Genomic DNA, 17,135 nt, shown 5'->3' on the forward strand with positions numbered 1-17,135 from the left:
GTAAATACATGCATTGTTTTGCTGCCCCTCTCAACTAGACACTAATGTGACAAAGGACACAAACTCACAAGAGTGAAGACAATAGGAGTTGCAAGATGACCAGGCAGTCTCTCCTCCCACCTGTCATAAGACTCTAGATTCTAGCTGAGAGCAAAAGCTAACGCTACAAGTGAAGGGTAAAGGAGATTCACTTCTCCCTCCTGTACTACATACTGGTAGCCAGGATACCAGAAGGTTCCTCTCTAGAGAAACTGTCAAGCTCAAGAGAAAAGACCTAGAAATATCAGGCATTCAGTCACCTCTAACAAAGTAGCTGGGCACCCGCCCAGTCATGCTATGGTGAGGTCCAGAGGTCAGCAAACCCATCAAGCTATTCAGAGAACCTAATCAGTTTTTTTAGTGACAGACTTTTGAACAAGAAGATACAGCTAATACTGAACATCAGAAGAAGTGCTCTGAATACAGAGGAGAAACAATCAAAACAGAAAAACTTGAAAAGAAACTCTTCAGGAACCAAAAAAGCATCAAAAGCTTTTTTAGCCTCAGAGAAGACAATGTACTCATGAAATAAGTATAACTATCAACAAAGAACGCTTGGAAAGTAGCAAAAGCTTTAACAGACAGATCGGAAGACAAAGGAATAAAAAAGGGGGGGAGAAAGAAAATCAGAATGCTGTGCAGAAGATCTAACACCTGCCCAGCAAGGATGCAAAAGAGAACAGAGAAAACAAAAGCTGAGTAACAGGAAATATGAAAGTTCTCAAAAATGAAGGACATGAATTTCTAGATGAAAAGGGTTTATTAAGTGCCCAACATAATGAAAGAAAAAAGATCACACTAAACATACTGTTTTGAAATTTCAAAAAAAGGATCCTAAAAGCTTCCTGAGAGAAGGAAAACAGATCACCACCACAACAGATCACAGCAAGAGGACTCAGGAGGGCACTAGTCTCCAACAGCTGCGCTGGAAGTCCCGAACTGACTCCTCAAATGTTCTCAGGTGCAAAGTAGTAGTCAAGGGTGAGTTTGTAAAGGGTAGAAGATGTATATGATGTGAAGAGTATCAAGAGTAAGTTTAATAAAGACATCTGTAAGCAAAGTCTTACAAAATGTTCCTCCCACTTATGTTCTCGCAGGAAAAGGATATGTACCACTGAAAGGAGTAACAAAGAAACGGAAACTTGAAATATGGAATGGGCTGTAATTCCGGGGAGAGGCACAGGGAATACACAGGATGATATCAGAGGGAAGCCCAAAGATGACAGCTGGGTAGCTCTCATCCTCAAGAGCATGCAGGCCAGAGCAGGAGGATGAGGTACTGGTAGGGATCCCACTAGGAAAAGTAAGAAAAAAGAGAACTGAAAAATTACCTGACAGGGCCGAGGCAACTGAGAGGGAGACTACAGTGGCGCAACTGTGGAGAGGAGTAAGTAAGTGTACTGAAAACTCAGCAATAGCAGCGAGAAGGCAATGATTAGCACCAGCAAAAAAAGCTGTTTACAAAAAAAAAAAAAAAAAAAAAACTAAGCATACATTATGTGTACACTATGTGGTGTGAATCTACATATACATATATAGATTCAAAATAAGATGGGGAAGGGGGTGGGGACAGCATACACAAGAGACCTAAATCCTCGATTCCCATAGTAGAAAGTTAATAGGCAATTTCTCCAATTATTAACCAAGAAATTACTATATAAATTACTATTACTACTTAGAAATATGAAAGTAAATATAGAAAAGAATCAAAAGTGTCTGCCTTTAGGGCCTCCCTGGTGGTGCAAGGGGTTAAGCACTGCACTATGAAGCAGTCCGCAGCCTCTGCAGCATAAGTTCAATCCCCGGCTGGCCAGGTAGCAACCCACATGGCATGGCAGACCTCTCCTGTCTCGCCTGCTGCTCCCCTCAGCAGTGTATTTCAGTCAGTCTGCCTGTTCTGTTCCCCCTCTGTCTCTGGTGGATCCTCTCACCCTCCACATCTCTGGCCTGTTCCCTAGCTCTTGTATGCATAAATAAATAAATCTTTAAAAAAAAAAAAAGGTCCTTACCATCTGCTAACTCACAGTACCTACAGCCCTGCATTACCAGGAGTAAACACAAGCTTCTTACTTGACAGAGAATTTACAATAGCCAGGTCTTAAACAACAAGTACTGGGTGGAGCTATGAGCTGGTGAGGATTCAGATGGGTGTTCCTGAAAAGCTTTCTAGATGCTCGACGATATGTGAGATGCTGGCTTAGTCTCCCTTGCCTTCCTAGTCCTCGACCCATACAGTCTAACCCCAACTTAACCTGAAGCATTCACTCAGCCTAAAACTTCAAACACCCTCTCATATCCACCTTGGTTCCTGTAGGGTAAGGTAAAAAGTATCAGGCTTTTCTGTCCTCCCACTATTAGGATAGATGACCGAACCCTGCTGTCCTGACTGCATGCCTGATGGCTGCACCTGGAGTAGACTGTGGGCATATGTAGACGGGATTCACCTGGGCTAAAACTGGGCTTTTAGGGGCGGCGTCATGGGACGCCAGCAGAAGCCAAGAATGAACAGAAGCCGAGAGAAGAAGAGAAGCAGAGAGAACACCAGTGTAAAGGCAGGACTGGACACGGGGCAGGTTTTCTGATCCCATGCAGACCAGGTAAAGGAGGAGTCAGAGTCCTCAGTTGTTTTTTGCAGGTCTTTTATTGGGGTTCACCAGGCATATGGCAGGCAGGGGTGCTGGGGGGCTGGGAGGCTGGCAGTCCTCCCAGGCCCCAGCAAACCCTCACTCTATCTGGGCTCTCTGGCGTTCTCTGCTTCTGTTTCAGGCTTCTTCTCTTTCGGCTTCTGCTGCTGGTGCTGGCCTCCCCGTGACGCCGCCCTTAAAAAAGCACAGTCTTAGCTCAGGTGTACCCACTTCAGGTACCCGCCATCAGGCATGCATTCAGGATCACAGGGTTCCCTCATCTATCCTGATGGCGGGAGGGCAGAAAAGCCTGACATTCCTTACCCTACAACCAGAGAGCCCAGATAGAGTGAGGATTTGCTGGGGGCTGGGAGAGCCAGCCTCCCGGCCCCCCAGCACTCCTGCCTGCCATGTGCCTGGTAAATTCCAATAAGAGCCTGCACTGAGGGTTCCAGGACTCCTCCTTTACCCAGCCTGCTGGGTCATAGAAAACCTGCCCTGTGTCCATTCCTGCCTCTACAGCTCCCCACCAGAACAGCACAACTCCAGCCCCTGGTCCCCAGGACTGGATTGACCAGGCTCCCTTTTCTGTATGTGCTAATCTCTGAATCCAACCACCTATGCCTGTCTTGCCTGGTTCCTGCGAGTGAGGACACTCACTCGCCTTTAGATTTTAGGAAATCAGACCTTTAGATCCTAAGAAGGTCCAGAGAGGTTTGATAAAGAGGCACCCTCTGCACTCACGTGGGATCAATAAATCAGCTGGAAAACAAGTGCAACTTGTCAATTACTTACTTGTTCAGCCGAATGGCTTATTCCTTCAGGGCAAACCCACATTATCAGCTAAGACAACAATCTTGTCATTCCTTCTTTCATGAAACTTGATCAGGAACTGGCAAGCTCTAAATTTGTTGGGGTTCGTGGTGTACAGCAAGATTCGATTTTGATTGCTCAGTTTTGATTGCTGAGTTTTGATTGCTACAAAACTCAGTTTTGATTGCTACATACTCAGTTTTGATTGCTACATACTCCCGGTAAAACTCAGGAGACATAGGACACCAGACATGTGATCAATAAAAGTCAGGAGTCAGCCTGCAATTTTAAACATGACACTATTAGAAACTTCTGAAGACTATTATTTAACAGAATTAGCCTTAAAAAAATCCAAACAAATGCATGTGAACTATATCTCAATAAAACTGTAGACACAAACACCACAACCCTAATGTTGAACTCAGACACTGTAGGGTCAGGAACGGACACAGTGCAGGTTTTCTGATCCCATGCAGACTGGGTAAAGGAGGAGTCAGAGTCCTCAGTGGTTTTGCAGGTTTTTATTGGGGTTCAGCGGGTACGTGGCAGGCAGGGGTACTGGGGGGCCGGGAGGCTGGCAGTTCTCCCAGCCCCCAGCAAATCCGCACTCTCTCTGGGCTCTGGCATTCTCTGCTTCTGCTTCTTGGCTTCTGCTGCTCCTGGCGTTCCCATGACGCCGCCCTTAAAAGCACAGTCTCAGCCCAGGTGAATCTCATCTACCTATGCCCACACCCTATTCCAGGTGCCCGCCATCAGGCATGCATTCAGGACCTCAAGGATCCATCATCTATCCTGATGGCGGGAGGGCAGAAAAGCCTGATATTTTCTTTACCCTACAGTCTACCCCCTCAGGGTTTTCTGCCATACAGTCTATATATATATATATACAATTTTCTAAGCAAACAAACACTGCAGCCATGGCCCACAAAAGCAAATACATCACAATATAACAAAATACAACAGAACACAAATAAGTCCAGGCAGGGCCCCAACCTAGTGCAAAAGACAATTATTGGTACCAGCAGATGAGCCACCAAATCTGCTGCCGAAGGCGCTGCTCATACGAGGGAGGAGAATCACTCACGGCATCTATTGCAACACGCGAGGAGCCGTCAGGCTTCCTGGCCTTCTCTGGCTGTAGTCTCGGCTACAAGCCACACACAGCATCCACCCCCAGGATGCACTAGCTCTGGGATTGGCAATTTTATTCTGTTGGGGGTAATTGCCAACCCTCAGGGTTTCTGTCTGCAGTCGCTCCAACACTCGGCCTTCATAGCCACCCATGCGACTCGCAGACCCCTGCACTCAAGCCAACCCACTGCACAAGCACATGGGTCGGGGATCCAAACGCTACATTTGACTTGGGCTCCACCCCAAGCCACATTTCCCACCCGTCCCCCAAGGACGGGTTCCTCAGCTCCTCACCCTCACTCAAGAATGAGCAGGGCATCACCCACAGGTGATTTTACGAGACTCACAGGGCTTCAGCATACCCAGGCTGCTTAACAGACACTTAGGGCTTCTCAACTTAGCATCAGTACCAGCTTTTGCCTTCTCAGTTGGCTTTTTCTCCTCCACCTGGCTGCTGGGCATGCACAGGCTGCTTTTGGCCATCAAGGCCCACTGGCCACCCCCAGATTCTCATCTTCTGGGGTTTACAAACAAAACTGTTCCACGCCTAGGGTCCCAAAACATATCAACCTGCAAGGTCCTCTGCCTTCTGGCGGGATTGTCAGTCCAAGTTCATCAGTCCATGTCCAGCAGTCGAAGTCTATTGGCCTCTCCCTGCATCAGCACTGACAAGCTCTGAATCGTGGTCCTCTCCTCCCCGACGATTCTGTTGCCTCAGGGGTCGTTGTCTGGTCCTTTCAGGTGTCGTTGTCTGGTTCTCTCAGGCGTCTCCTTAACGCCAGCTCTCGTCCTGTAGCTCGTGTACGTTGTGCATCTCCTGTGGCGCCATGACGCCTCCAGTGTCGTCACAGGCAAACACTGTTACTCCTTAGTCCCTCCAGGTCTTCGGAGGGCTCCATATACCTGTCTGCATGGACCATCTTGCCAACTTACACCAATTGCAGAGGCAGGAATGGACACAGTGCAGGTTTTCTGATCCCATGCAGACCGGGTAAAGGAGGAGTCAGAGACCTCAGTGGTTTTGCAGATTTTTATTGGGGTTCAGCGGGTATGTGGCAGGCAGGGGTGCTGGGGGGCCGGGAGGCTGGCAGTTCTCCCAGCCCCCAGCAAATCCGCACTCTCTCTGGGCTCTGGCAGTCTCTGCTTCTGCTTCTTGGCTTCTGCTGCTCCTGGCGTTCCCGTGACGCCGCCCTTAAAAGCACAGTCTCAGCCCAGGTGAATCTCATCTACCTATGCCCACACCCTACTCCAGGTGCCCGCCATCAGGCATGCATTCAGGACCTCAAGGATCCATCATCTATCCTGATGGCGGGAGGGCAGAAAAGCCTGACATTTTCTTTACCCTACAGACACTCTTACATATTATTCACTTAATAAAGATTTAATTCACTAATGTTCAGGGAATTATTTTCACATAAGTTCCAAGTGAAGAATATCACATTCTCAACCAGTCATGCAAGCAATCCCATGTGTGTAGATCACATCTGCACACCTAAGTACATACACAGCACTGTTGCAGAGAACTTCTGTGCACATGCACGTGCACACACTGCCCAGCTGCCTGTTGAGTCAGTCTTGCAATGCCATCTTAGTTGTGATGAACTAACCTAATACCCAGGTGTTGGTTTTTAAATTCCATTCTCAATTAAAAGGGCTCTGTGGAGAAATGGCTAATTCCAGGGCCAGAAAAAGTACCAGGTGAGCCAGAAATATATTGCTGTGCCAGAAAGCAAGGAAGTACTCAAGAAATGATTGGGAAATGCCCAATGAACAGAGAAGCCAGCTTGAGGTGATCCCACTGGTCACATCTGAGACTATCTGAGCATACATAAAAGAGTGACAGTAACACTCCATAGGACTTTCTCTGTGCCAGGGTTGCTGAGAAGTTGAAGAATTTTTGGGTAAATATATAAAAGTGCCATGAGTTATAAAAGTCTCAATGCTGTGGACAAACAAAAAGGATCCAGAAAGGACTGAAACAGGCCATAAAAATCTACCCTGACAGGCTCTGGGTTTTGATTGTGACCAGTGCAATTTCTGTGTGATCATCTGTAGGGTGAGGAAAAGTGTCAGGCTTTTCTGCCCTCCCGCCATCGGGATAGATGATGGATCCTTGCAGTCCTGAATGCATGCCTGGTGGCGGGCACCTGGAATGGGATGTGGGCATGGGTGGATAGGATTCACCTGGGCTAACACTGTGCTTTCAAGGGCAGTGTCACGGGGATGCCAGTAGAAGCCGAGAAGCAGTAGAAGCCAAAAGAGAAGCCGAGAGAGAAGCAAAGAAGCAGAAGTAGAGATCAATAGAGAACCCAGATAGAGTAAAGATTTGCTGGGGGCTGGGAGGACTGCCAGCCTCCCGGCCCCCCAGCACACTTGCCTGCTGTGTACCAGGTAAATCCCAATAAAATACCTGCAAAAACCACTGAGGACTCTGACTTCTCTTTAACCGGTCTGCATGGGATCCTAGAAAACCTGCTCAGTGGTCATTCCTGCTCCTTACATCATCCCAGACCATTTCTTCAATGTGGAATTAGCTTAAGTTATTAGTGACACCTAATACCATAATGTAAGTTAAGGAAAAAGTCAGGCTTTTCTGCCCTCCCACCATCAGGATAGATGATGGATCCTTGCAGTCCTGAATGTATGCCTGATGGTGGGCACCTGGAATAGGGTGCGGGCACAGGTAGATGGGATTCACCTGGGCTAAGACTGGGCTTATAAGGTGGTGTCATGGGGAGGCCAGCAGAAGCTGAGAAGCCAAGAATGAATGGAAGCTGAGAGAGAAGCAGAGAACGCCTGAGAGCCCAGATGGAGTGAAGACTTGCTGGCATGCCTCCAAGCCCCCCAGCACACCTGCCTGCCATGTGCCTGATAAATTTAAATAAAAGACCTGCAAAAGCCACAGAGGACTCTGACTCCTCCTTTACCCGATCTGCTGGATCAGAAAACCTGCTCCGTGGCCATTCCTGACCCTACACATAACCTATGCTGAGCTGAAATCCACAGGTTTTGCTGTTGTTATATTTTCTAGTTTCCTGTAAATCATATGACTATAGTTTTTAATTCTTCATAACAAAAGCAATTTTTTCACAATATTTAAAATCTTGTATCTCATAGATCCGAAACATAAATGGCCCAAATATAGGAAAAATACTTAACATTAGTAAACAAAAAGATACCAATTAAGACAAAAGGAATACAATATGACACTTACCAATTTTTCTGAAACACTATTCCCTTAATAATATATATGCATGGGGGCCTCCCCGGTGGCGCAGCGGTTGAGCGCTGGGTTGCGAGGCTGCCTGCAGCCTCTGCAGCCGGTTCGATCCCCGGCTGCTCCCCGGCCATCGGAGGAGGGTCCCACATGGCGTGCAGACCTCTCCTGCCGCCCGCTGCTCCCCTCAGCAGTGTACTTCGGTCCTTCTGCCTGCTCTGCTCCCCGCTCTGGCTCTGGTGAATTCTCTCACCCTCCCACGCTTCTGACTGTACCCAGTGCATGTATAAACCAAACAAACAAATAATAAATAAATAAATAAATAAGACATGCCTCTAGAAAAATTAAAAAAAAAAAAAAAATGTTCAAAAAAAAAAAAAAAAAAAAATAATATATATGCATGCTGGCAGATTCTCTGTCCTGTTCATGACACACTACTATGGGGTCACAGTTCACAGTGAACAACAGGACTTTACAAAAACTCTGACACAAAAAAACAGATACAAAAATATTTGTAGCAACATTATCATGATAGTAAAAGCAAAATAAGATCTAAGTTCAGGGACAGAATTAGTGACTGCCAAGGGCTGGGAGTCAGAAATTTGATTCATTGTAAATGAACATAAGGAAAAGGGGTGGGAATGCTCTAAAACTTGATTGCAGGGCAGCTGCACGACTGTTTCTATTAACTGAAAGCAGAGAATTCACTTACAACAGGGGAATATTATGAAATTTAAACTAAATGTTGATAACAGTGTTAACAGAACAACACTGCAACCCAAATGTCTACCATTAGAAATGGTGTTTTTAACTGTTGTATAATATTCCATTGTAATTTAAACTGTGGTGTATTTGTACAATGGGACAATGCAGAGCAAATCAAAGGAATAGACTACAGCTACATGCATCAGTAAAAAAACAACATACTATGCAAAAAATAAAAATATTTCACAAAAGACAGAAGTCATACAAGAACATATAAAACCTGATTCTATTTACATATATGTAAAGATTCTAAAAAAAACAGCTAATGTGAAACAATGTTAGGTCAGGAAATACACAAAGGAGGCAAAATAGCAAAAAGGCAATAGAATGACAAACTAAGTTCTAAGACAGTGGTTGGAGGGGTGGGAGGGAAGGTGTTCTGGATGGAACAAGGAGCCTCAATGATTCTGACAGGCTCTTTCATAAGATGCCCACTGTTTACAAAGCCGGAACTGAAGGCTAAGGATTTTTTTTCAACAAAGAAAGTTTATATTTCACCAACAGGCTCCTTTCCATCCATTCAAAACAGAGGCCAACCTACTTCAGCCTCTAGAAATGGTTTTAATTGTTCCTTCTGAGAAGACTTACCTTTGAACATATATTTTTAACATATACCTGTACAGGCAATCATTACAGAACAAAATTGGGAAAATGTATTCTTAGAAGTAACCTATTCTTGACACCCGCAAGTAATCACTGAGGGGCATCAAAACCAACAGGCTTTGACACTAGAGATAGCTTGGATGGTCACCCACACAAGACCAACCAAGAACCTCACAGCAGAGAGGGTGGGCGAGAACACCCTGAGGCACTCACTCCAGGAGAAGAGGATGAGGAGACAAATGCACTTTGCAGTTGGGCCAGCCTGGATTAGCATACTGACTTGCACTCACTGACTGGTGCCCCTGGACAAGCAACTCTGGCTCACAAGTCTGTGAGGTGGGGAGGCCCCTGGGAACTGCGTGAAGGGGCAGCAGTCTGCTCTGGCCCTGACCAGTGTACCTGTCCCAGAGGAAGTGACCTGGTCCATTTCCCCTTAACCCTTAGAGACTGTGCTTGGAAGGGGACAGTTACCTCAGCACAAAGGACTTTGGCGACGTAGCAGTTGTTTTGTAGTTCCATCCAGTTGGCCTCATAGAGCTTGGGCCCAATCAGAAAATTTAAATCCACAATTTTGTCATCTTCCCGGACGAGGGTTGCAGTCAAACCCAGCTTGCAGTGGGCCTGCACAATGGTGAGCACTTGCCGGAACATCTTGGCTGGGCAAATAATCACACTATTACATTTTAAATGCTCGAGTAACACATACAGTCTTGGAACTTCACTCTCGCTTCACAGCACATGGACTAAGCCCCAAGTTTCTGGCCCACAGAAACCTGGCTCTAGATAAGGCTGACTAGATTACAATGCTTAACTACTGCTTTAGACCCATACAGAAGGATGAAAAGAACAAGAGGTAGAAATGATTTGTATTTCAAAGACTTTTCAGTGCTCCTAGCCCAGTTTTCACAGGGTCATCAAAAAATGGACTGAGGGTTAGTTTGACCTGTAATAAGAAGCAAGCTGGAGAAAGGGATTAAATATCATTTCCTAAATGACTATCAGTCAGTGGCTAAGGAGGCTGTGAATATGGACACCCTTCTACTAGTCACCCTCACCCCACAGGTACTAATGATCTAAAAGGTCCACCCAACATGCCTTTCTAGCAAGATGGATAGACCACACAGTAATTCCTCCCTCAGCACAACAGCTGGAAGACAATCCTGTGTGTACAATGAGTGAGCAGCTCAGCTCTCAGTCTGTTTACCTGGGATGGTGTGAACTTCATCTAGAATCATGAGGCCACATTCCTGAGTTCTGAGCCACTCCATGACTCGTTCAGCCTCCCAGGACCTTCTGGTGGTATGGCCCAACATGGAATAGGTGCTAAAGGGAATGGAGCAGCCAATGGGCTTGTCCTTGGTATCAGAGGTAAAGCAGCAGATCTGGCTGTCATCTATGGTAGATCACATCTTGAACTGGGCTTTCCACTGCTCCACAGACACTGCTGAGTTGCCCAGTATCAGACAGCGTTTTCTGACTTTGCATGTTGCCGTCACGCCAACCAGGGACTTCTCAGCACCTACAAGAAACTAAAAGGAGATATTATCCAAGGCCAGGTTGAAATAAAGGACAAGGATTAACAGAAATGACTCATTAGCACATGAGTCTAGGCAGATTAATTTTACTAATTCTCCCAAATGACATTTGAGGCACTGGTTGCTCTGAGGCTCTTTTACTTATAAAAAGGAGACATGCCCACTTCACATGCCAGCCTCTCCTATCCATGCTGAGACCGCAAAACAAACCAGAGACCAGAGACACTCCTTTCAGCACTATTTTAAAGATGGGAAAACCAAAGCCCACACGTAATTTGCCAAAGACCAGAGGAAAGTGGAGTTGCTGGGGCAGAGGACTTGTGGCACAGCCTGCAGAGAGGGGCTCGGTACAAGATGCCTGTTATTATCACACCCACAAAGCAGCCTGAGAACTGGGGCACACATGCGCGTGTACCACTGGCAAAGACAGAAGTGAAACTCCCAGAGCATCTCTTTACTACCATCTGCTATCTGAAGATCAAAATTAAAAATCAAGCCATTCCTTTCAAGAGCAATTCTTCCTCAACAAGAGATGTGTCTCAACGTAATAACAAGAACCCGAGGTTACAGGCCATTCCCCTGGAGACTGCCTCCTGAAGTATGGAGCAGGGTCTCGGTGAGTCTTCTGTGACCTCTGGTCTGTCCTAGACCAAAACCTGACATGATATAGAGACAAATCTATCAGACATGCATCAATGGGGCATTCTTGGGACATGCTCTCTATAATAAGCCTTCCAGAAACAAGCTGTTTCTGCACTGGGGAACCTCCCAAAATACCTAACTCACAAGACTGAAAAGAACAAGAACCTAACCTTAGCATATAAAACAGACCCCTCCCTACATCACTGCCTAACTTCCCATCCTATTTTTCTTCATTGCCCAATGTTATTGATTTGTTTACTGTCTCTCCCTACCCCACCAAAACATGTCCATGATGTTGCTCAGTTCACAGTAGATCCCCAGTGCCTATGCCAGGGCCCTGCCAACAGCAAGCACACAAATATTTGTCAAATTATGAATCAAGAGTCATCTGACTGGCAGTCCCTCAGCAAGGTGTGAGTTAGAGAAGGGTGCACAGGACAAGTGGCAAGCAGCTGGCAGACCCAGACAGAAGAGCCTGGCTATCTCCATCAAGCAGCACTTACCACAAGGAAGAACAATGACTCCAGAGCGTGCACGCCCATTCCCAAACATCTTTCACAAGCTCTTCTCCTGATAAGGTCTAAGCACAGCTGTGGGTTTCAGGTCACTGTTGATATTAGGGTTAACAGAATCATTCCAGAAGTCATATTCTGCCAACAGAGGGTACTCCAGGTGGATGCAACATTTCTGGAGTTCCTCAATCATTTCCTGAGAAATGAGCATGAGGATTTCAGAATCTCATTACCTCCATAATGTGCTCAAAAAAAACAGTATATATTCTAAGGGGCATTGCCGCGGACCAGCCCAGCGGCGGTGGGAGATTGAGACAATCTCAGGGTTTGAGCGAGAATGAGCAAAGGGTGGTCGAAGGAATTAGGACGAGGAACAAGAATGACACACAGACATACTCAAGGGAGAGTGAAAATCTGAGTGCAATTTATTAGGATCAGCCATCTCTATTTATACATTTTCACAGTGATTACTTCATTATGTTTTTCACAGTATGTGGTTAATCATTTATCAGATTGTTCGTAAATTCAGTGAAACATGAACAACATAACATCTTGTTTATTATTTACCAAGAAATCAGGAACAAATCAAGAACATTTCATATATTACCCCCCTCAGTGGAGGTCTGTTCTAGGTCTTGCGATTCACTGTTATGATTATATATACCTATCATAATCTTACTTTTATAGCTCCCATTTCTACTTATTATTCCTATAATTCTACTTGGTTACACGTTTACTGAAAACAATAGAACCAGTTTCCTTGGCCATGATTGCATTCCTTTATTGTGAAACTACTGCCTAGTAATGATTAACAACATGACTTGGTTGTGCCTCAACATCTTCCAGGCCTGTTTTCCTAGTTATTTTCCATAAGTGAAAGGTGGGAACCATTAAAATCCCCTTGGGGACTGCGTCTGTCTTAGGTTGTCAGAAACTCCTTTCTGATCTTACCCGTCATTGACTGTCCAGTCCAGCACACAGGGGAAGAGGGACTTATGTACCATAACAGCACAGCCACTCTGTTTTAATGAGAAATTGTGGCAATAGTCACATTGCTCTCAGGAGCCGCCACAGGGCATGATGCCCCCCCCCCCAATATAGCCATTTATCTAGATGTTTGCAATTTCAGATGTTGCTTGTTAACAGCTAGGTTAAAGGTTAGAAAAGTAACCCAAGAGGCAGAGACAAAATTAAATTCAGTCAGCCACCAAAAATGCCCTTCAGGTCCCATTTCCTCTGTTTTCCCAGGGACTTGTGAATCTGGGGAATAGGACACTCAGGTTAACTCCATTAAGAGAACTGATGTTCCCACTTCCCCACCCCCCAACCAGAAAAAGAAGGATTCCATCTTTTCACACTGTTGATAGTTAACTGATGAAAGGCTGGAATAGTTTTGATACCAACTCAGAGAAGAAACCAGGAGGGGGTACATTCACTAACCTGCTTGACTTCAAAAGATACTCTGTGTCTCTTCCTCTTTTTCCTCATCCTTGTCCATTTGCTCATAAATGTCAAAAAGGTGGGTGGGGATGTCAGATTTACCCTGTGTGTCTGCTACCTGGGAAGTGGAGGGGCCACCACTGCCTTCAGCAGTCTTAGCGATCTATAAGAGAAAGGCAGGGTCTGGACCTGCAGGCAACATATTACCCTACTATTACCAAGCAGTCACCAAAGTGCAAGGGGGAATTTAGTGTTGTAAGATAGGTGCAGGGCCACTAGGTTGCAAATGCTGGACTAACAGTACCTGAGAGAACTGAAAGTCTAAATTATCCTACCCCCAGAATGACCAGGAGCCCACATACAGCAGACCTGCTCGTGAAAGTCTCTGTGATAAGCTCAGTTGCCTTCCCTTCAGAGTTCCTCAGGCGGCACTCCCGGATCACAGGATCCTGGAGAAGGTGCTAGATGACATAAGGATGGGAGCTTTCAACGAAGTACCTACAAGCAGGGGAGGAAGGAGGTGCATACAGAGCAGTACATCATTTCCAAAAGGTTCCATCACTCATTCAGTTAGAGGTCTGAAAATTGTGGCTGCATGCCTATCCTCATTCTCTCTTCATAACCCTTTGCAAAACCTGAGTGTTGAGCTACTGGCCATGACATAACACATGAGGATTATGGGCAAAGTCCCACTTTTAAGTCACATAAGCAGGCCACTGAACCCCAGCTCCACCACCAGCAGAACACTGGCCAGTGAAGGAATTTCCAGTTTTAGTTATCTCCCTTCACTTCTTCTTTCATCCCCTCAGGAGGTGTTGTTGCAGAGCATAATCCTTGCTAACCTGATGTGCAGAGGAGGCAAAGTACCTTGGATGGACCTGCCACAGAATCCCTTACCTGTTATGCTTCAAGACCAGCTTGACTTTTCCATAGCTGACAGTACACAACTGCAAGAAGTGACAACAAAAAGGCAAAATCAGCAATACACAGCTCACTCAGGACACATCTGTTAGCAGGGACACTGACTACTTACCCACCCAGCTAGGTGTTCATTTTACTTTAGGAAAACCCAGTGTGCAATCCTAAAAGGGTTAGATCTGCCTAAATTGAGTTGTCGCTATTAGCTTCTATCCTTTGAGGGCAAAACCTACCTCCTGCCAGGTTAATTCTGATGTATTACCACTTAATATCTAAAATGTTGCTTTAAAAACTTTGTAATTTTTCCTCTCTCTTTCTCTGCCATTCCCACAGGCCCCTTCCTGATCCAGAGGTTCATCCTGCCACATCAGCATTACTAAAGATCCCAGCACAAAGATGGCAGAGTTTTCAGTAATTGTTTGCTGCATATTAAAATGCACAGCTTCCTAGCATCCTCACCAATGTTCTTTACTCCCCTTTGATATAAGCTTCTTGACCTGAATGTTGGGCATATGATGTAACGTGAGGATTGTTGACAAAGCCCCACTTTTAAGTCACATAAGCAAGGCTCTGAGCTCAGAAGTACAGTTTAAATCCTGTCAGGTTCCCAAGAATCTTGGGAGTAGAAGGCAACACAGGTTGTATGCTGGCCACAAAAATGTGCTACTCAACTCTTGGTTGTTGTCTACTCCCAGTGCTGCCCTTCAGATCCATCACTGTACTATGCAAAACTGCCTTCATCCCTGCAGGCAGCTCCTGGACAAGAAGGAGCTGCAGGTATGATGCAGGTTCATTCCAGTGAGGGCCAGGTTTTTCTCTATAGGCCACCTTCCAGATCACAAGAAAACTCTCCCCAGAGCTCTTACCAGCTCCTCTGAGACCTTATGCATTACTGTATTAGATCCCTGTGACACTCATCTTCTGCCACTCCAAATTTGGGGGTTTGAATCTAACTCCCTTTCCATCACCTAAGGCCAATGAAAGCCACTGCCATCTCTTTGGGATGGCATCCACCTACCTCAGAACAACCACAAGCATATCCAAGTGCTCTTCATATGGAACCCCATCCACTTCAACACTTGAAGTTCTTTTTGATTGTTCCTAATGCAAATTGTTGACTAATGGTCTCAGTTAAGTATACTTAGTCTACATTAATCTGCTGAAGCAGCCATAAAACACACCAGAAACTGGGTGGTTTACTAGAAACATTTCTAGAAGTCCATAAAGGTAGTTTTTTTTTTTGTTTTTTTTAAAGATTTATTTATTTATTTATACAAGCACTGGGTACAGTCAGAAGCACGGGAGGGTGAGAAGATTCACCAGAGCCAGAGTGGGGAACAGAACAGGCAGACTGATGAAATAATGCACTGCTGAGGGGAGCAGTGGGCGCAACAGGAGAGGTCAGCGCGCCATGTGGGACCCTCACCGGTGGCCAGAGATCGAACCGGCGCTGCAGAGGCTGCGGGCAGCTTCACAGCCCAGTGCTCAACCACTGCACCACCAGGGGGTGACCCATAAAGGTAGTTTTATAAGCTACCTTCTTGTTGTATCATCACAGGACCTCTTCCTTGTGCATGTGCTAAGAAAGAGTGCATGCATGCACTTTCTGGTATGTCTTCTTATAAGAAAACCAATCCCACATGATCAGGGTCCCACTCTCAACTGCCCTAATAACTTCCTTATGCCAAATACAATCACAAAAGGGGCAAGAGCTTCAACACATGGATATTTAAAGGAACACAATTCAGTTCACAGCACCATTCACTTTGGGCTACATTCCCAAATAACCCTGACCAGAGAAGGCCTGAATTAGGAACCCCCACTGTGTTAGCAACCACTGGTTAACAGAAGGTGACAGAGGTATGTGCTCAGCAAGAACACAATGCTGGAATACAGAGGAGCTGCAGTTGGAGTAATCAGTTATGCTCCCTATACTAGATCTAAATGGCACTTTTAGGACTGCCACAGGTTAACAACACGTAACACCTGCTCCCCTCTATTACCACATTAACAAGGAGGGTAAAAGACCTGGGTTTAATCCCTCTTACCTTAATAAACTGCATAATTCCATCAGGGACTCCTGTCTTGCTGAGTTTCCTGAGGTACTCAGTGATGCCACTAGTTTGCAGCCCAATGCTCACAGCTGCCTACAGGGAGTAGGCATTTAGTTTGTACTCATGCACATGGGTTGGTCAGCACACTGGCTCAGCAATAGCCACGAGGAAGTCTTGAGCATATTTATAAACTGGATGGAAGGCTTCTAAGAAAATGTGGCCATCAGGAGCCTGCAAAAACATCAAGTAGACACAACAGACAAGGAAACTACTGAGCTGCACAAATGATTGGGCTGTGTGCCATATCATTATTAAGAAAGGCAAACTGGGCCTCTCTGGTGGTCTAGGGTTTAAGTTTCAGTGCTATCAACACTATAGCCTGAGTTCAATGCCCCGCCAGGGAGCTATCCCACATATAGCACAGCAGACCTCTCCTGTTTGGCATGCTGCTCCCCCTTGGCAGTGTATGTCAGCAATCTGCCTTCTTGCTCCCCACTCTTGTCTTTGGTGAACCCTCTCACCCCACACCTCTGGCCTATATCCCACATCTTCTATGAAAAAAATAAAACAAAAAAAAGGACAAGTTGTCGCAAAAGTGATCTTTAAGCTACCAATACCAGGTGCAGACGGCTATAAAAATTAGGTCAGTCCACAAAGGAATGAGCTCCCCAAAAGAACACTATACAAAATCTGTGTGCCCTGGCAAATTACTGTTCTTTTCCTAAGACTGCCCACCTGTGTCTACACGGATGTCTCTTTTAACAAATTTGTTCCGTTCAAAAACTGCAGCAGCAACAGCAGCTCTCTGCCCACCTGTGCCTATGCAAGGCTTGTTTGTCCTT

General features: G+C 45.7%; 1 pseudogene; it reads right to left on the bottom strand.

The window, feature by feature from the left end:
* LOC119242204 (general transcription and DNA repair factor IIH helicase subunit XPB-like) overlaps positions 1-16,536 on the bottom strand; it is a 28,126-nt pseudogene extending 11,590 nt beyond the window's left edge.
* Between the last annotated feature and the right edge of the window lie 599 nt (positions 16,537-17,135).

This window comes from Talpa occidentalis, unplaced genomic scaffold, assembly GCF_014898055.3.
Source record: "Talpa occidentalis isolate TD23 unplaced genomic scaffold, MPIMG_talOcc4v2.1 talOcc4.12, whole genome shotgun sequence".
Lineage (NCBI taxonomy): Eukaryota > Metazoa > Chordata > Mammalia > Eulipotyphla > Talpidae > Talpa > Talpa occidentalis.